The following is a 20548-nucleotide window of genomic DNA, read 5'->3' as shown; positions in this document are numbered from 1 at the left end:
AGTTGTGTTTGGATCATACTGAATTTGAGATGCCTACTGGACATTCAGTTTGAAATATCCAATTGGTAAGTGGTAATATAAGACTGACAATCAGTTGAGAGCTTAGTGTTGAATATACATGAGAATCAATGGCATAGAGGTGTTAATTGAGGCATGAGAAATGGGGAGACCAAGAAGCAAGATAATCTAAAGAGAGAAGAGAAGAGGGCAGAGGATAGAACTTTGGGAAATGGCCCTGGTTAATGGGCATGAAATTCACAAAGAAACATCAAAGTGTCTAAGGAGAAGTCATTGAACACAAGGGGTAAGGAAGGAAGGGATCTCAGTAGGCATCTACATCCACACAGATCTGCAAAAGAATTCCTTCTCTCACATGCCCTGCAAATGGTCCTGTAGAGTTACAATGCATGGGCACGCATGGGTGCTCCTGATCTCCATGCTGCCACTCTCCTTTCTGAGGGGTTGGGAGGCTTTTTCTTTTAAATGTCAGTCTAAAGTTGCCACTTTGCCGCCTATACCCATTCGTCCAAGTCCTGTTCTTAGAAGCCAAATAGAATAAGTCCAGCCCTTCGCAGAGGACAGCTTCACTAAAGGGATTATGAGAGCTTTCCTGAATCTTCTCTTCTCTCACATGTCTCTGGGCCCTTCCCTCTACTGCTTATTTTCTTCTGCATTTTCTCTAGCATATTCATTAATATTCTTCTTATATTGTGGTAAACATAACTGAACATGCTCCACCAGAGGACATGTGACTGGACAGAGGACAGTGGACCAATCACTTTCCAATTTCTAGGAACTTGGCTTGTCTTCATGTAGCATGAGACTGTTCTCTTGTCTGACACCATGTTGTTGATTCTTAAATTTTATGGTCCACTCAATCTTTCACTTATTTTTCATACAATGTGTGGTACTGTCATGCCTCCCTCATCTTGTACTTTTAAAATTGATATTTTTGAAGTCCAATACGAGTGTGTGTGTGTGTGTGTGTGTGTGTGCGCACGTGTGCGTGCATTTTGGTCCTAAATCTTCCATCAGACATGTTAGCCATCCCATTTTGTACCATATGCAAATCTGATAAATGTGCCATCTATGCATTTCACAAAATATTTGATAAGCACGTTACAAAGCACAGCTCAGCACAGATGCCTGGGGCACTCCACTAGAGACTTTTTATCACGTTGGAATCAAATCACTAATTCAAGCTATTTGGGTGTAGCTACTTAAGTGGTTCCAAGTCAATTCAGTGGCACTATTGTCCAGCACACATCTGTCCATCTTATTCTGAGATATTGTATGACAGACCTGATCCCATGCTTTCCTGAAACTTGGCTGTCTCAAATGGCAGTGGTAGGATAAACAGATGCCAAAAGAACACCACAGGAAAGCAAATCCTGATTTCTGCTCTACCATGTGTTAGAGAAGCAGAGGAGGCAGCAGCATTTGAGAAAGAAGGCAAAATAACTTGCCTCATTTGCAAAATGTGTATTGAACACTCCAGGATTTCATTTTGGATCTGGACGTAAGGGAGGTTGGTGAAAAGCATGTCAGGAGACAAGGTTCAAAGTCATCGCTAGAGGAAATTTAGAGTTTGATACATCATGCTGGGAAGTTCTTGGAGTACCTAATTGGGCATTGCCTCTGAGCCTAAGGCACATTTTTAAAAAATGTGCTTATTGTAAGCAAACCATTATTTTATGTTTTGTAAAGCATGTCACATATGTTATTTCACATAATTCTCACATTAACCTATGAGGCTAGTGTTATTATTATGATTCCCATTTTACAGATGAGGAGGCTGAGGCTCAAGAAAGTTAAATGACTTGTTCAGTGTCACACAGCTAATAAGTGCTTGAGGAAAGATTTGAAATCTGAATGATTACAAGTCTAGCACCATCCTCATTGCTTATGTGGGGAGGGAAGTAGTGGCAAAGGAGGGAATGACAGGAAGGGAAGAGGGAGTAGAGCATGCACTACACGTGCCCTGAGATTGTTACAATAGCTGTGAAGGCCAGGCAGGAACCCAGGATCAGTGGCCAGTGGGACAAGAAAGGAATAGTTATTTATTAAGTGTTACCATGTGCTAGGACTGTGCTAGTTTCTTTATAAATAATATCTCATTTGACCCTCCCAATAAACCCAGGAGGTAGGTGCCATTATTATCCTCATTTTACATATGAGGAGACTGAGACAGATTAAGACTGAGACAGTGAAGTGACTTACCTGGAGTCACGTGACTAGCAAGTGCCTGTGGCTGGATTTGAACTCAGGTCTTTCTGACTCTAGGCTTGGTGCTGTATCCACAGTGTCACCCTGCCCTGGTGATTTCCCTCACTGAGTTGGTCCCTCAGCCAATGTGATATAACTGTTCCCATGAAGCAGAGACATTTAAAATGCAAAATCTGGCTGTGGGCTGGTCCTACTGGAAACTCTGTGAGGATTAGCCTAGTGTTAAGTACAGTGGATTCAGGGGAACTCATTGTCTGGTACCACAAGATGTCAGGCAACATTGGAACTATACAGAAACTCCTGCTAAAAAACCTCAGTAAATGGCCCAGGTGACTCAACCAGGAAAATCCTGTGAATGCATGAAAGGGATCAAGAGTAGGTATGCTTTACTGAGTTTCAGGATGAGATCAGAAGAAAACTGAAAATCAACCTCCTCAGCTTGAAGCCAGGATTCCAGACTGGTTTTTATCAGTCATATTCTCAGCTCCAAGTCACACACGATGTGTTGTCAATCAGTTCACAGTCTGACTATGAAGTCACTTTATTCCCAAACTCAGATTAGATGAAATAAGAAGGAAAAGAGAAAGAACTAAAGCTATTGACAACCTACCATTAACATAGATTCATTCAAGAGGTGTTCTTCATAATGAAAGAGATGGCTGAATTTGGAAAAAAAAAGCTTGGAAAACTGAGTGAAATTTTGATATGGCCTTCTTGAGTTTTGCGGCCTAAACCCAACTAATCATCCAGGTGTTGGGGCAGCTAGGTGGCGCAGCGGATAGAGCACTGGCCCTGAAGTCAGGAGTACCTGAGTTCAAATCTGGCCTCAGACCAAATACTTGACACTTACTAGCTGTGTGGCCCTGGCCAAGTCACTTAACCCCAACTGCCTAAAAAAAAAAATAATCGGGTGTCCCAAAACAGATGAACTTAACTAAGTTGGTGTTGGCCGTAGGTAGGATATGCTGGAGCCAGCAGAATAGGTGGAGAGAGTAGATTTTTAAATTTTCGGTTGTTAGCATTGACACTTCAGAAATTGGCAATTGCAAATGCTACAAATCAAGGCTTAATTTATTATTTGTTGAATTCTAGCCTCTAAAAAGTGATAGAAAAATAATGCAGATTCAACTTAAAAGTGAGTCATGGGGAGAATTCTCAGAGAAATCATTCTTAATAAGCAATGATTTGGAGAGATTCAGAGCTCCCCCTTTTTCTATAGTCTTCATTTAAAAGTTCAGTCTCTTGATGGACATTACTGATAATGAGATTAGATTAGCTTCCTTAACCATCTGGTCCAGACCTTGCCCAGGTGGGGAAGCCATGGTACTATACTCTGGCATGGGGGAGGGAGTGCAGGATAAATTCTTTGAATAGATTGCCCAAGCCTGGGGGTAACTTAGAAGTAAATGACATAATCAAAATTCATTAGAATAGGTCCAATTTCTCATTGAAATGTGATGTGGAAAAAAGTTCTGAGAGACAGAGTTTCTGGGTAGATTAAAATCAGTTTTATTGACTACATCTAGAAAGCAGCCAGTGAAAACAGGCTAATTGTCCCCTCTGTAGACAAGAGAACAAATCTGGCAAATCTTCAATATTTATAAAATGTTTTGAAAAAGGGGTGCACCTTAGGGTGAAGATCAATTCTGATTGGTCAATAGTAATAAGAATGAATGAATATTATAATAGAAGTTGGGCTATATTAAAATAGGAATTTTGGGGTATATGACTTAGATCACCCACGTTTAGTCAAAGAGACTTCTCAATTTCCATATCACCTAACAAAAGGGAAAATCCACATTTTTCCAGACCTGTCTGAGTGAACAAAATGAGCAGGGATCCGTTCATTAGCCTAAGCTTCTAATTCCTTTTACTATTTTTGATTTACATCTTTAGCCTGGGTAAGTCTTTGACACAGATTTCCCATACTGTTTGATTTCTGAATGGGGAAGTTAAAATGGGGAAAAACTTTGGCATTGATTCAATAATTAGTTATTAATACAAGTAAGAAATAATCATTTCTCTCAGGAATATTCATTCTTTCCCATTAATTGTTAACCAGTTGGAGTTGATTGCCCCCCTCAGGAAAAGCTGTGGGCCCGCTGCCATGATAGTCTTTGGCATTTGAGAGTGCCATCGAGCTTTATTAAAATGCTAGCATTATTAATAAAATGACTAGTTACCCAGAAAGTAGGTCTCCTGAACTTTTTAAACACCATGGTTCCCCCAACAAGAGCCCATAATTAATCACTTTAGCAATACACTCATAGTTCCAGAATGAATACATTCTCCCACCACAACACTGTGTTTTAGGACCTGTTCACGAAAGCACACACTAGGGTCATTATCATGGTGAGGATCACAGGTGGAAAAATGGAGCCAACTGGTAATAATCCTAGTGAGCGGCATTCAACACCATTATGGTAGAAATCACCTGAGAAAAGGACTGACAACCTACAGAAAACACTAGAAGAGCACAGCAATATTTAGGCAGAATTGACAATGGAATATTTGAAGATGACACTACCCAATTAAAGATAACAAAAAGACACCCAGAGAGTGGAAAAAAAGAAAAGTACATAGGAAAAGTGAGAACAAAATGGCTGAAGACTCAGCCCACAACAGCAATGCAAGAGTTCAAGTGTCGCGACTTGACTTGATTGATAATGCTTCACACCGGCATGTCACTTACAAGCAGCACCTTGCACGCTGACTGAAGCCTCATGACCCCTTTCTTACTCAAAGGTATCACGTATTTTTCACCAAAGATGTGAACACCAATGACCTTCTTCACATATAAGCCAATTATCTTCTTCTGTACTTCATACAGAGCATTTGTAACTTGTATCATTGCTGCAGCACTTCAGCAAGTGAACAATATAGTGGCTGAGGAGCAGAAAAGGCTTGCCAGAAAGCCGAAGGTTATACAGAAAAACTTTATCAATTAAGTTACTATTGAGTAAGTCAGTCACTCTAAAGCACCCAAACATTAAACCCCATGTCCTGGTGATGGCAGAGCCTTTGACTCAGTTCTACACTTGTGGCCTAGTCCTATCCTGCAAACATAAAATATATCCGAGTAGAATTGTGTTGATGCACTCAGGAGGATTTGAGGTCCACAGGTAAATCAGCTCTTTACTTCAGACATGCCACAGCATCATAACGTAAAATACAAGTGACAGAAAAAGTGTTCCTCCTGGGATAAAAGGTAAGCTTGCTATAGTTCTCCCAAGTTTTAAACTTATTATTATCACTACTAAAGAAAATGAAGCTTATGATAGAGAAAGCTAAGGCTGAGGATGCTAAGAGACTGACTGGCATCTTGAAGTCACAGCTTATCAGAAAAAAAATTTTTAGAGCAATTAACACTAGGGGATAGAGGGTGAAGCCCGGACAGCAGGGCATTCCTCTCAGATCCTCCATTTAGGGAAGAGGCACAGGATAGCCGCCATATCATTGAACTTCCGCATGCCTCTGCTCTGGTTTCCCTACTTGTCCTCTTTCTCTTTTCCATTTTCAGCTTCCTTTTTTGTGTTGTCTTCTCCCACTAGATCATACAGTCCTTGAGGGCAGGTACTGTCTTTTGTCTTTATGGAAGCCCTAGCACTGTACTTGGCATAGTGCCTGGTACATAGTAGGGCCTCAATAAATATTTATTTATTGACTGATTGATCTTTAAAATATCAGTCTTAATTTATAATTTCGGCATGATGAAAGGGGCAAGGGTTTTAACAGGTATACCAAAAAAAACCCAACAACCCTGAATAAAGTTAATGAAACACAGGGTTCATTATCCCAGGATTTCTCTAGAAAGATGAACATTTCCTCATCAAAAATAATGAAGACTTTTGATAGATGTTCTCAGACATATTATGGATATAGGACAAATACTACAGAAGTACTTAATTTACTAAAAACTTAGAAAACTATAATAGAGGGGGTGAAGAGAATAACTTTATTAAGGAGATATTTTATGGCACACACTCACAAATATTATCTCATTTGATCACAGATCAATATAACAAGTATATGCCAAATGATTTGTGGAATGTAACTGAAAGCCATTCATTCCCTTATGAGCCATGAAAAAGTCCAGGTCTAAGAGTAAAACCAGAAGATACGCCATAAGTGATAAGTACATCACCTTAACCAACAATATAGTAATACTAAGCATTAAATAAATAGGTGGAACATTCAGATCTGTTTATACAAATATATATTTTTAAAAAATAGTTTTTTAAGTATGGGGAATTCCTATTAGATATTACAGAAAACTTAGGCTTCAGGAGCCCTGGCTTATGTATTGCTTCAGAGAATGCAATGTGGAGCAGCTAGTGGTGCAGTGGATAGAGCGCTGGGCCTGAAGTCAGGAAGACTCATTTTCTCAAGTTCAAATCTGGCCTCAGACGCTTCTTCGCTGTGTGACCCTGGGCAAGCCACTTAACTTTGTTTTTCACAGTTCCTCATCTCTAAAATGAATTTGAGGAGGGAATGGCGAACCACTCCAGTATCTCTGCCAAGAAAACCTCAAATGGGGTCATGGAGAGTTAGACGTGACTGAAAACAACTGATCAACAACAACACAGATGGTGAAATCCAGTGATGAAAACTGCAGTACGGGCCATGCTGGGATAAAATGAACAGCACTTAGTGCACACCCAGAAATGCCCAATCAAATGGCTGGAACAATGTATTAGAAGGTGACTTTCCACGTCAACAAAGAGGTTACACATGCCCATGCTGTAATGACGGACCTCAAAATACGCTGGAGAACTTGGCCAATACAGTATCCAGAGGCAGGAGAACCATGACAGACACAGGCAGAGCTGCTCACCACAGCTGCCCAGGAAAAATAAATGAACAAATAACCACTGCCTCATAAAATTTAAGAATGACTTTTTAAATAGGTGTGACAGGATTGCAAGGTCGCTGCCACATATTCTGGGCTCATTTTCCCCTTAAAAGGCATGTAAGCCATCCTACAGACTTGGCTGGTCCATGAGGATAAGGTCCAAGTGGTTGACTCCCCTTCCCTGTCTTCAAGGCCATAAAAAAAGCCAGCCAATGAGGAGCCCTTTGGACTTTTCATATCCCATGCTTGACACTGTGTGTGTCAGTATGCCCTTCTGAGCAGATAGATCGATGTGTGGCATTGAGGATGGCTCTGGGTCTAGCTGACCCAGAACTGTATCCTCATCAGATAATCTCTGTATGGCCTGGTTCTTGGCCTTTTGTCAATGGTCAAGATGGTCTAGAATTGTTTCATTCAATTCCGGTCCCCAACTGAACCACTAGACAAGACCAAGTCCAGGCTGACCCTCAGATGATGTCACTGTACTGAATTCTTCTAATCACCAAATGAAATGAAATGAAGGGTTTTTAAATGATACAGATGTAGAAGAAGAAATTGAACCATTGGAGCAAGATCTGGAGTACATCTCAATCATTACAAAAATGGTGATATTCTTATCCCAACAATTACGTTGTTGGAATCTGCCCTGAAATTGTACCAGGAAAACAAACACAGCATTGAGAGCTAAGGAAAGTGTGGTACATGTATGTAATAGAACATTACAATGGAATTATGATCAATAATGTGTAAATGCACAGAAACATGGAAAAAAATCTTGATGAAATAAAATACAGGATAAATATTACAGATAATTTATGGGGGAGGGGGAAGGGAGTAAGCATTTTTAAACACCTACTATGTGCCAGGGACTGTGTTAAGTGCTTAACAACTCTTATTTGATTGCAGAGATAGTAAAGGCTAACAACAGGTGAATGCCAAATGAAAGGGCAACAAATGAGAAGACTGGCTTCCTCATGAACTACCATCACCTGAATGACGATGAATAACAAGAAATGGACAAAGAATCCTAATGGAGTCTTACCAGGAAGGATAGGAAAAAAAAAAAGCATTATGGAACGTTATGGGTTGAAAATTAATTCTATTTTAAATTGTTGCTAAGCAAGCTTCCTTTTTGTGTTGATGTTTAATATTGTTGCTAATACAATGTTTAATAAAACAGTAAACAAATTGAAATTAAATTTTAATTAAATTGACACATCTTTTCTGTCTAAAGCAAGAAAACACTTGAGTGTTTCCTTCTGGAGCAAAAGTCATTCCCAGGGTGTGGCCATCTCTGAATGAATCATGATAGGGCTCTATATTTACTATGGGAGGCTAACCTGCCTCACGTGGAATTTAGAATGAGAGAAAAGACAGGTATGGACATGTTCAAGATCGTAGATTACCAACTGCCTCAGAGTTAGAAGAGATCTCAGAGGACACTGAGTTCAGGTTTGCCTCCTCAACAGATCGTGGGACCAGTGAGCCTGCCTGGGGTTCTTAGAGACTCTGTTTATACATGCAGAGGAGCTAAACTCAACTTGGCAGGAGATGTAGTGACAGAGGAGTGGCTAGGAGAAGGTGGAGAGACAGAGACAGGGAGAAAGAGAAAGTAACAAAACCAGAAAATGACACAGACAGACAAAAAAAAGGGATGGATGTGTATGTGTGTGAGAGAGAAAGAGAGAGAGAGAAGAGAGAGAGAGAGAGAGAGAGAGAGAGAGAGGAGAGAAGGAAACAGCAGGGAATTTTCAATATTGCTCAAGAAAATGTAACAAGTAAAAGAAAGTGTTTTGCTTATAAAATTAAACATAGATATATGTATATATGTGCATAAAAAATTCCTCCACCTCCCATAGGAAGAAAGTCATCCCCTGTAATAAAGAATTTTAAGGGGAGAAAAAAAAATCAAGTTGGTAAAACCAACCAAGAGGTCAACAGTGACCATGATGGTGATTATGATGATGATGATGATGATGACAGCAGCTAGCGTGCGGTGGCACCTCAACGTTTGCAAAGTGCTTGAAGTGAATTATCTCATGGGAGACTTATGACAACCCAGGGCAGGGAATAGGTGCTGTTAGTAACCCCATTTTATGGGTAAGAAGCAGGCTTATGGTGATTAAAAGGGATTTGCCCATAGTTTCACAGCTCATAAGTGTCTGGGAGAGGATTTGAAATCAACTCTTCCTTACTCCAAGACTAGTACTCTTTCCACTATGCTACTGAGCTGCAGTTGGCTAGGGTATGCAATGTTCCACCACACAGTCCCTCACCTCTTGTGCTTGTGACATTAAACAAAATATACCCATTTAGCTGTTCAAGTCATCTTCCTTATTAGTAAAGGCAGGGTGCTTGTGTATGTATGTGTGTTTGTGTACGTACAAAATGTGTTTCCGTCTCACACGTCACAATTCTTCTTGGGAATTTTAACCACAAAGCTCCAACAGCCAGTGCTCTTCTCCCAGCTTGGCCCTAACAGAAGGGAGGCAGCTGGTAGTACAAGGGATAGAGTATCAGACCCTGTATCACCAACTGCATCTCTCACAGTCAGATAGATCTGAGTTCAAATTCAGCCTCAGATACTTACTAGCCGTGTGACCTTGGACAAGTCTTTGCCTTATCTCCATTTCTTCATCCATAAAACAAAAATCTTCCTGCTAGGATTGCTGTGAGGATATATTGATATATGTAGAAAGTACTTAGCATGGTGGCCGGTACATAGGTGGCACTAAAATTGTAATTGTTATTATTCTTGTTCTTCTATCCTGGTGATTCAGTTGTGTCACGATGATCTCACCTTTCTGCTGGTCAGCTCTGTGTTGAGCTGTGACCCTGCAGAGCTTTTGAACTCAGGGAATGATTTCAGGTGAATGACTCAGTGGTGTTAGCCTTCAGTGACATCGGCTCCTCCTGGGGCCAGAGAGGAACTCAGTTAGGTGATGGGAGAACAGCTCTTGGTCTTCCCAGACTTCCTGGGGAACCCAATAGTAGCACTCGTGATTATCATGTAAGCAATGAGGACATGTTGCTCCAACACTGAGACTTTTTGTGTGTGTGTGCATGTGTGTATGCATGTATGTATGTGTGTACATATGTATGTATATATGTATGTATGTATGGGTGTATATGCATGTATGTGGCTTTGTGTGTGTGTGTAATTCCCCTTTCAAAAGATCTTGTTTCATATGTGTCTTTTGCTTTAGATCCTGTTAACAGCCTGTCTTCTGAACTATTCTCCAAGCTGAGCTGTTTGTGTTTGTTTTTAATTAAACTAACCTGCTCTGTTTTTCCTGGGGTTCTTCCAGTTCAAAAATGTTCTTATTTATGGTCAGAAACTCCACTGAGACCTTAGATGTTTCAGTTAATCTTCATAGACTTCTCCTTTCCTGAACAGATCAATTCTGATTGGTCAACAAGTAATAAGAATGAATGAATACTATAATGGAAGGTGGGCTGTATTAAAATGGGAATTTTGTGGTACATGACTTAGATCACCCATGTCTTAGTCAAAGAGACTTCTCAATTTCCATATCACCTGTCTAACAAAAGGGAGGATCCACATTTTTCCAGACCTGTCTGAGTGAACACAATGAGCAGGGACCCATCCTTTAGCCTAAACTTAGGATTTCTTTTACTATTTTTGATTTAGGTCTTTAGTCTGGGTAAGTCTTTGAGAGAGATTTCCCATACTGGTTGATTTCTGGAAGAGGAAGTAAAAAAGGGGATTCAAACTCAAGCTGAGCCCCACTGTTCTGAGGGAAATAGCACCTAGTGAGTGGGTCCCGGAAGTTAGGGAGCCCCTACTTCTTTTCATCCACTTATCCAACAACAGGATTCCACCTGGTCTTTCTTCACCACTCAAAGGTCTGTATATAGAGATTGAGACTGCCCTGGGATTTCACTAGTTTAGGGAGCTCCAGGTAAGAAGACTTCCTCTACTAGTACATGTTGACACCTTTTTCTGCAGCTTAGAATCCTGAAAGGTTAAATGACTTTGTCCAACCAGCAAGGTCAGTGAGCCCAGGACTTTTGGCTTTAAGGGCCAGTGGTCTCTCTCTCTCTCTCTCTCTCTCTCTCTCTCTCTCTTCTCTCTCTCTCTCTCTCTCTCTCTCTCCCTCTCTCTTTCTCTCCCTCCCTCCCTCCCTCCCTCTCTCTCCTCTCCTCTTCCCTTCCTTTCCAATTTTCTGCCTTTCTCCATCTTTCTCTTCTCTCTCTCTCCTTCCCCCTCCCACCCATATATATATGTATGCATCAAGTTTATTTGTCAGCTTTTTCCTTAAGTAATTTTCATTTTTTTCCCCCACAGGCAGACATTAGTTTTTATTCTACCACTTGACTGAAACTATTTTCTTCCAAGAAAACTGATGACCTCCTCACATCCGACTCATAGGACCATGGATTTACAGCCTTCTAGGTCACCCCCTCATTCTTCAGATGAGGACATGGAAGCTCAGAGGGATGAAGTCATTTGCTCCAGGTCACACAGGCAGTAAATGGCACAGTTAGGCTTGGAAGGCCATCCTTTGTCGCTAAATCCATTGAGCTTTCACTTGTGCCAAGCAGCCTTCCCACCAATCCCCCTTTCTTGGTCTTCATTCTGCTTGATATATCTTTACTTTTTGCTGCCCTCTTCCTCTGGATCCTCTCCTCTCCTTTGGCTGCCATAGCATTCTGCTGTCTTGGTTCTCTTCCCATCTGGCTGACCCTATCTCTACCTCCTTGGTGGGTTTGCCATTCCTACCAGGCCCCCTAACAATGGGTGTTTCCCAAAACTCTGTGGGAGGCCCTCTTCTCTTTCTGTACTCTCTCTTAATGATCTCATAAGTTCTCCCGAGTTTCACTGTTATTTTTATGCAGATGACACACAGATCTACACAGCCAGAACCAATCTATTCCCTGAACTTCAGTCCTGTATCACCAATTGCCCAAAGGACATTTTAAACTAGATGTTCCAGAGACATCTCAAACTCAGTATACCCAGCAAACAATTGGTTATCTTTGCCACCAATTTCTCCCCGTTTCTGATCTTCCCGATTTCTGTTGAAGGAATTGCTATTCTTCCAGCCTCCTTCCTCACCTCTACCTCACAGAGTCCCAATCTTACATAAACTTTCAGCTAATGGACCAGCACTTTTTAAATGTATTTTTTTCCTTTTCCTTTTGTTAATCCTTCCCTATTCCTATGGCCATCTGCAATTTAGATAATAATAACAACAGTAACAGTAATAATAATCATAATAAAAAAGAAATCCCCCCACCTAACCAAAAATAGAGCCCTCAGTAACAAACAAGTTGCCACACTGTCCCTGTCCACCAGCAGAGGTCTGTTTCTGGCTCTGGCTCTTTCTACATTTCCAATACATCACTTCTCTGGTCCGAGGTGAATGATGCATTTCATCTGCATTCTTTGGGACTTGGGCAATCTCACTGCATTGTCAAGAGTCCTTGAATCCTTCAAAGTTGGCTTTCTTTGTAATGTTGTTGGCAATTGTATAAGTTGTTCTTCTTTGCTTTTTTTTTTACACTACATCCGCTCATAAACTTTGTCCTAGTTTCTTCTAATTCTGTTTCATCATTTCTCATGACTCAATAGTATTTCATTATGTGAATATACCATAATTTATTCAGCCATTCTACCATATGAGGACCTCCTCTTAATTTCCAACTTTTGGCTATTAGGAAAAGAGCTATCATAAATGTTTTTATATATTCAAATCCATTTTTTTCCCTTTGATTTCTTTTAACTATAGGCCTACTAGCTGTATAGCTGGGTCAAAAGATATTCATAGTTTGATAATTCTCTGAAGATAGTGCTAAGCTTTCTTCCAGGAGAGCTGGAATGCACGAAGACTTCCATAGCCACTCCACCAGGCACCAGTTCTTTCATGAAGCTCTTCCTGATAATGCCGGTTGCTAGTGACTTCCTTTCCTACTGCCTTGGATTTACCTATTTTGCATGTATTTGTATTTATGTCTTCATATTTATTCTGTATATGCTTAGATATGCCCTTGTCTCCCCTATTAGTGTGTGATTGCTTTGTTTGCTATGTTTGTATCCCTCATGCCAAGCCTAGTGTCTGGCCCATAGTGAGTTCTTAAATAAATGCTTATTAAGTTTTGATTGCCTGCATATGAGTCAGAGGTGTCTTACAGCAGCCCAAAAATGCTGATGTGATTGTATGCTGAATGGAGAGAGGCAGAGCTTTCTGGAAGAGGGAGGTGATAGTTCCACTGTCCCCTGCCCTGGTCAGTTCATGTCTCAAGTATGGTGTGGGATTCTGGGTGTCATGTTTGAAGAAAGATCCATGGAGGCTGGAGAGTGTTGAAGGGAGAGATCCCAGGATGCAACAGCCTCAAGTTTCTAGTGTTTGAGGACTTATGGAAAAAGGTCACAATGTTTAGAGGAAAAGGCTTGGGGAAGACTAGGGCCTGATGGCCATCCTCATGCATGTGAAGACCTATGTCATGGAGAAGTGATTGGACATACACATTGCACTTGACTCCAGAGATCAGCATGAGGAACAGGGAAGGACACCGGAAAGAGGCAGATCTGCACTGGACTTGAGGGATAACTTCCTAAGATCTAGAGCTGTCTAAAGGAGAAGGAAGTGGATTTATCCTTACTCAATGTTTTTTCCCCCAGGGAATTCTGTGGGCAATGGCATTGTGTTACCAACAACAATGTAGGCTCAAAGAGGGGAATCTAGGGGATGTGGTCAAAATAGTAATGGAGGAGCCTTGAAATCTGAGACTGTTGATGGCTTCAAGTCAAAGACACCTTAGAAGTCACCTGATCTAAGTCCTTCCTTTTATAGCTCAGGAAACTGAGGCACAGAAACAAAGGCATCTATTGAGGTTACACAGTGGCAGGACCAGGCCTTGAAACCAGGTGCTGCTGACTCCCAGGGGAGTCTTTCCACTATGCCAAGCTATAGAGGAAATGGGGAAAGTTAACCCCTACACATCAACCCTTGCTTATTCCCTACTCCCACTATCACACACTCATCTGGATATCACTGAGTCAGGAAGAGGTGAGTCAGGTGAACATGCAGGCAGGCACCTGACCAGGGCTAATTAAAGGACAGTGGGTTCTTCTTCTTAGGGCTGATGACAGATGGCATACTTTTGGGTGGTACCAGTGTTGCCTATGGCCTCATGCCAGTATCCATCCACCTGGATCCTGGAAGGGATGTTTTATAAGTTTGGGAAGAATATATTACACAAGGCAAGAAACCCTTATCAGTTGTTTCCTATGTTCTAGCATTGTACAAAGAAAGGCAAAGACATAGAGATGGGGCCAGGGGTGAGTCAAGATCTAAAAAAAGTGGGTTCATGTACACCCTATGGTTATCGTCCTTCATGCCTAAAGAGGACCACAATGACATCAGTACGTTAGAGTCAACTGTGTCTGACTGTGGCTGATCAGACCAATATGAGCCCAGAATGCTCTACCACAGGCTGGGCACAAATAGTCTATGTGAACTTTTGGGGTGGATTCTCTAAATTCAAGCATCTTGCATTTCTCCTGAGCTGCTTCAATGCTGCTTTGCTCATAGAGCACAGCACCTTCTCTGATGTGGGCACGCCATGCTGGCTGTTCTTGTGCCAGGGTCTCCCATATCTCACAACTGATTCTAAAGTTCTTCAGAGAGCCCCTGAGAGTGTCCTGTATTGATTCTTCCAATCACCATTTGAGCACTTGCCCTGTGTGAGTTTTCCATAAAATAGTCTTTTAGGCAAGAGTATGTTTGGCTTTGGAACAACATGGCTGGCCCATCGGAGTTGCACTCTCTGCAGCAGAGACTGAATGCTTGGCAGTGCAGCTCAAGGAAGGACCTCAGTGTCAGGTACCTTATCCCGTTGGTGATCTTCTGAATCTTACTAGGACAATTCAAATGCAAGTGGTTCAGTTTCCTGGCATGACGCTGGTGGATTGTCCAGGTTTCAAGGTCATACAAGGATGAGTTCAGCACAATGGCTCTGCAGACCTTCCGTTTGGTAGGCAGTCTAATGCCTCTTCTGTCCCACACTTTCCATGCTCTATACAGAGCAGATAGAAGGCAGTGTGAGAAGGGAAAGGGTTAGTCCATCTGAATCTGCAGCTGGTACCACAGTGGATAGAGAACTGGGCATGAGTCAGGAGGCCTTGAGTTCAAAATTGATCTCAGTCACTTACTGGTTGTGTGGCTCTGGCCAAGTTCCTTACCCTCTGTTGGCCTCAGTTTCCTCAACTGTAATATGGGGTAAAGAAAGAGCCCACCTCCCAGGGTTGTTGTGAGGATCAGAGGCGATAAAACACTTAGACCTATGTGGTGGGCACGTAGTAGGGGCTTCATGAATCCTTGTGTCCTTTCTCCTTCCTTCCTTCCCCGTGACAGACACGCCCTCCCTCTTCATCTCTGCCTCCTGCATTCCCGCTTTAAGTCCCAGCTTCTGAAGGCTCTGTGGATAGCGCCAATTTTTTCCGCCTAATTGGTTCCTACTTGGCTGTCTGCACGTTGCTCCCGATTAGATTTGGTCTCCTTGGGGGCACAGAGTGTCTTTCCTTTGTATTCAGGACTGTTCCTGGCACATAGTAAGTGCTTGGTGTTTATCGACTGAGAAACCAGTAATTTCAGCCGCACAGAACCCTACTTTTAAAACAGCTGCTAGTGGAGCGCATGATGTAGAGCTGCTGCCACCTGCAGGCCCAAGCGAAAATGACAGGACTGGGAACTTTGCCTTCTACTTCTGTAGAGACCATGCAAGAAACGTGGCAAGGGAGTGAGAACGCCTTGCTGGCATCCCGATATGCAGAAAGTCCAAGCTATCTTTGAAAACATTGGTTCAGAGTGGGCACAGGCCATGGTGACGTGAGGCCGACTTAGAGGAATTTCTGATATTATCCAGGATAGTGGATAATCTCTACCAAATTGCAGGCCAGGCCTGTTGTTGCTGCATGTTCAACAGGGGCAAAAAAAATGAAGTCCTTGATGCTTTGACACAGTGACACACTTTCTGACTTCCATGGATCTAGCCATTAAAAACATGGATACTGGCTGTGGCAATCAGCTCAAAGATGCGGCTGGGGAATGGTGTTGAGTGATAATGTAATACAGCCTGACCCTCTCTATGTCCCCTTTCTATTTTGGGAAGACAGCAGAAGAGTGATAGAAGAGAACAGAGAAAGTTCCTGGGGAGGATGGCACAGGGCAGGTATGAATGGGTGACTGACATCTGCAGGAATGGGGAGGTTTAGTCTGGAGAAGAGCAGACTTTGGATGGGGAAGGGAAGCCGTTGGGTGGGGCTGAGATTATGGTAACTGCTTAAAAGTAGTTGAAAGGTATCATATAAGAGAGAAATTGAATGTGTTCTGTTTAGCTCTAGGGTCAGAAAGTTCAACATTTTGCTGGATGCCAGGAAATGCTTCCTGATTATCGGAGTTCTCCAGGAGTGGAGCAGCCTGCTACAGGTCCCTCTCCCCGAAGGTCTTCAGGTAGAGGCCAAATGAACAGAAGTTGCATGTATTGTAGCAGGAATTGTTTGGGGAAGAGGCTATGTTGGCTTGGAAGAGAAGATTTAAGTGGTATTTTCCAGGTGTGTTCAAGTATTTGACAGGCTGTCTTTTGGGAAAAATATTTTCACTTGTTTTCCTTGGTCCTGGGGGACAGAATTCAAAGTGACAAAATTGCTGAGGGGTCAATTTTTGGATTGAAGAGAAGAAAAACACTAGCAAAAGTGGCCTAATGATTGGAGTCATCTCCAGAAGGAATCTGCAGCCTTGGGAGACAGTGGATTCCCCTTTAGTCTTTAAGTAGGGCTTCTCAGGGATGTGGAGGAAGGGATTTCTTTTCAAGGAGGATGAGCTCTTAGGTCTTGTCCAAATGGAGATTCTCTGATCATATCATTGTAGCCATAACTCGGTATTGAGTGAGACTGCCAATCTCAAAGGAATGAAATTGGAATGTCTTTCTCTAATGTTATAGCCCTCATTCTGATATATCCTGTCTCCCCCACCGGCTCCCCAGCAGCAGTGATTTGTGTCTCAGTTCCATGGAACCAATTACCATGAATTAGCACTTACAAAGGGATATTTATTTAAAGATATAGCAAGAACTAAAGTATAAACATTCTCCCCCAACACCCGAGGGCACCCTCTCCCTATAGTATGTGAGTCCTTGTGGAGAACCTGGTCATACTTAATGTGATTTCTACAAAGCACTTACCCAATCAAATTCACTCCAAATGGGTCACAGCTGAAAAATGGATGAGTCTGAATCCCTGCTGCTGCTGGGCTGGCCCAGACAGGTCACTCTGGAGTTTGCTTCTCACCTTCAGCCTTATGGACCCTACAGTCTTCCTGATCTCTGGTGCTAACCGTTCTGACCTGTCAAAGCGCACAAAACCATATCTTTCTCCAGTATTTCTTTACCTAATAGTAAGAGAGAACAAAGATAAAGAGGCAAAGAATAGAGGCCTGAATTCATGGGCCACAATTCAGCCTGGGATGGGGAAGGCAGGAGCCTCGTTCTGTGCCATATTGATTTTCTCTACGACCATAATAGAACCAGATGGGAAAAGATTTAAAGCCAAGAGAAAGGCTTCGGTTTTGCTGGTCAGTGACTTTTCACTGAGCCCCAGTTAGAGCTACATGACCCAGCAAGAGTCTGTGTCTTCATCACATGGGCAGCAGATAAGGACACATGACAAATGCCTTGCTTTGATTCAATGCCATGCCTTTCTGGAAGCAAGCTCCTCAGCCTCCATCTTGTGGGGGATTGCCCACCTTTACATTTTACACACTGATTTTCTTTGTTACAAGAGCCAGGAGCCTGCTAGAGAACCTGATGCTTTCTGACCACTCTGGCAACATTTTTTTGCTTCTGTTTTTCCTTCCCTGGGTTTTTTAGCCCTATTCTCAAACTCTGTCTGTCCTCACACTCTGTCCTCCTCTCCTCCCCCCTCGCCCCCACACTTTTGAGCTAGTTAAGATGCACGCTCTCTTCTTATACAGTGGGCATTTCTTCCTCTGAAATCTCTCTCCATAACCTTGTATCCAGACACCTTTGTCCCCTCCTGCCCTGGGGTGTAAGCTGCTTCAGATCAAGGATCATAGGATCAGAGCTTAAGAGTTTGAGGTTAGCACAGAAGTTCTTTTACATAGATTGAATCTGAGATTCAGGAAGATCAAGTCACTTGCCCAGTGGCATCCAAGCAGCAGAGCTGAGATTTGATACCAAGTCCCCTTTCTAGCAAATCAAGTCAACAAGGCTTTCATCAGCTCTTACCAAATGTCGGGGTAGCTAGGTGGCACAGTGGAGAGAACACTGGGCCTGGAGTCTGAAAGACCTGAGTTCAAATCCAGATGCATATACTTCCCAACAGCTTGACCCTGGGCAAGTCCTTCACCCTGTTTGCCTCAGTTCCTTGTCTGTGAAATGAGCCAGAGAAGGAAATGACAAACTGCTCCAGTATCTGCAAAGTAAACCCCAAACTGTGTCACCAGGAGTGGGGTGAGACTGAAGTGAGTCAATAACGTCAGGCACTGTGCAAAGCACTAGGGATACAAAGAAAGGCAAAGACATTTCCTCCTTTCAAGGAGCTCTCAGTCTGATTGGGGAGACAACATGTGAACGAGGGCTATGCAGGACACATTAGAGATGATTTCAGAGGGAGAACGCTGAGATGAAGGATGGGAAAGGCTTCTTTAAGAAGGGGGCTTTGGGCTGACATGTGAAGGATGCCAGAGAAGGCAGGGGATGAAGAGGGAGAGCATTCCTGGCATGGCGGAGAGCCAGAGAGAACTTCCAGAGTGTGCTGTATTGTGACTAGCATGGGGCAATGGAAAGAATGGATGAATGGCTAGCTGGCTTATAGAACGAATGAATGGATGAATGGATGAGTGAATGAATGAACAATTAAAAAGCATTTAGTAGATTATTATGCGCCTGTTAATGTGATCGTCATTTAAAAAAGAAAAAGAAAAGAAAAGAAAAGAAAAACAAAGAAAGGGATAGCCAGACCATGTCCTCAAGGAACTCATATTTCAATGAAGGAGCCCACATGTAAATAACCAGGTACACTCGAAGTAGATCCAGGGTGGTTAGAGAGGCATGTTGGAGGCAACCAGCTAGGAGATGGCTGGCCTGTGAAGAGTCTCTTGCCGGAAGCAGGATTTGATCTGACTTGGAGGAAGCCAGGGAAATGAAGTGGTGGAAGACGGACGCTTGTGTGCTGCCTCTTTTCCAGCCTTCTCATGCCTCCCTGCCTCCTTCCCCCACAGACTTTGGGAGCTAGTGCTACTGGCCTCCTGGCTGGTCCTCCAGCTCCCAGGTATTCTCACTTACTGCCCCCACCCCATTCCCGTGCCTTAAATACTCTGCTGCCTCACCTCCACCTTCCATGAACCCTGGCTTCTTTCAAGACTCGACTGAAATGCCACCCTCTCCAGGAAGCCCTTCCTGATCTTGCTCACTGTGTGCTTTCCCTCTACTCATTATCTCTAGTACATCCTGTACCCAATTCTCTGTCCATGGCTGTTTGCAGGTTGTCTCTCCCATTAGACTGGGAGCTCTTGGACAACAGGTACTGTCTTTTGCCTTTCCTTGTGACCTTAGTGCTTAGCATAGTGCCTGGCATACAATAGTGCTTACTAAATGTTTACTGACTTGAACTCTTCCTTTTGATCCTTTTTAGCTCTGTGACCTTGGGCAAGTTACTGGGGCTTCCTAAGCTTAGGTTTCCTGATCTGTAAAATGAGAACAGGGAAACATTCAATGTGCTCTTTACTGGAGTGTGAGAAGGAAGTGCTTTACAAATCTGTAAAAATGTGACTTATTGGCTCTGCAAACAACCCACTCTTATTTTCCTCACTTTGGCAGAGTCCTTGAAAAAAGCACTGGACCTGGAGTCTGGAAGACCTGAGTTCAAATCTTGCCTCAGACACAGTACTAGCTGTGTGACCTTGGCCAAGTCATTTTTGTTCTCTCAGGCTCAGGTTCCTCCTATGAAATATGAGGACAAAATAGCATCTATTTCAAAGCATTATTATGAGAAACAAAGTGGAGAATATAGGTAAAACCCTTGGCAAATATTACAATGTTACATAAATAGTAGGTGTTATTCTGATTCTTTTTTCTTTGGGGAATAGCTCTTAGATTCCATTCTCACTTGCCTTTGGTCCAAGGCTCTCTTAAATCCCTCCTCTCCTTCTTGCCGGTCCAGTACAGCCACTTCCTCCTCCAGGGATCCAGGACCTGAAGGCTGGCCTGCCCACTCACTTGGAATGCAAACCCCTCTGGGCAAAGGTTTGTTCAGTGCTATTGCATTAGAGACCTGGATGTCTGAAGTACTGAGTGAATATTAAAATAGTCCTAATAATAAAATTGTGCCCAGTCAAGTGTGTCACCCTCATTCAGCAGGGAAGGGTAACAGCCCCTTTCCCCTGAGGCTTGGGAGAGATCAGCTTACACTTTCCAGGCTGGGCA

Source organism: Phascolarctos cinereus, unplaced genomic scaffold (genome assembly GCF_003287225.1).
Source record: "Phascolarctos cinereus isolate Bilbo 61053 unplaced genomic scaffold, phaCin_HiC Scaffold_7;HRSCAF=346, whole genome shotgun sequence".
Lineage (NCBI taxonomy): Eukaryota > Metazoa > Chordata > Mammalia > Diprotodontia > Phascolarctidae > Phascolarctos > Phascolarctos cinereus.
The sequence above is the reverse complement of the archived record's forward strand: the minus strand, read 5'-3'. Positions refer to the sequence as shown.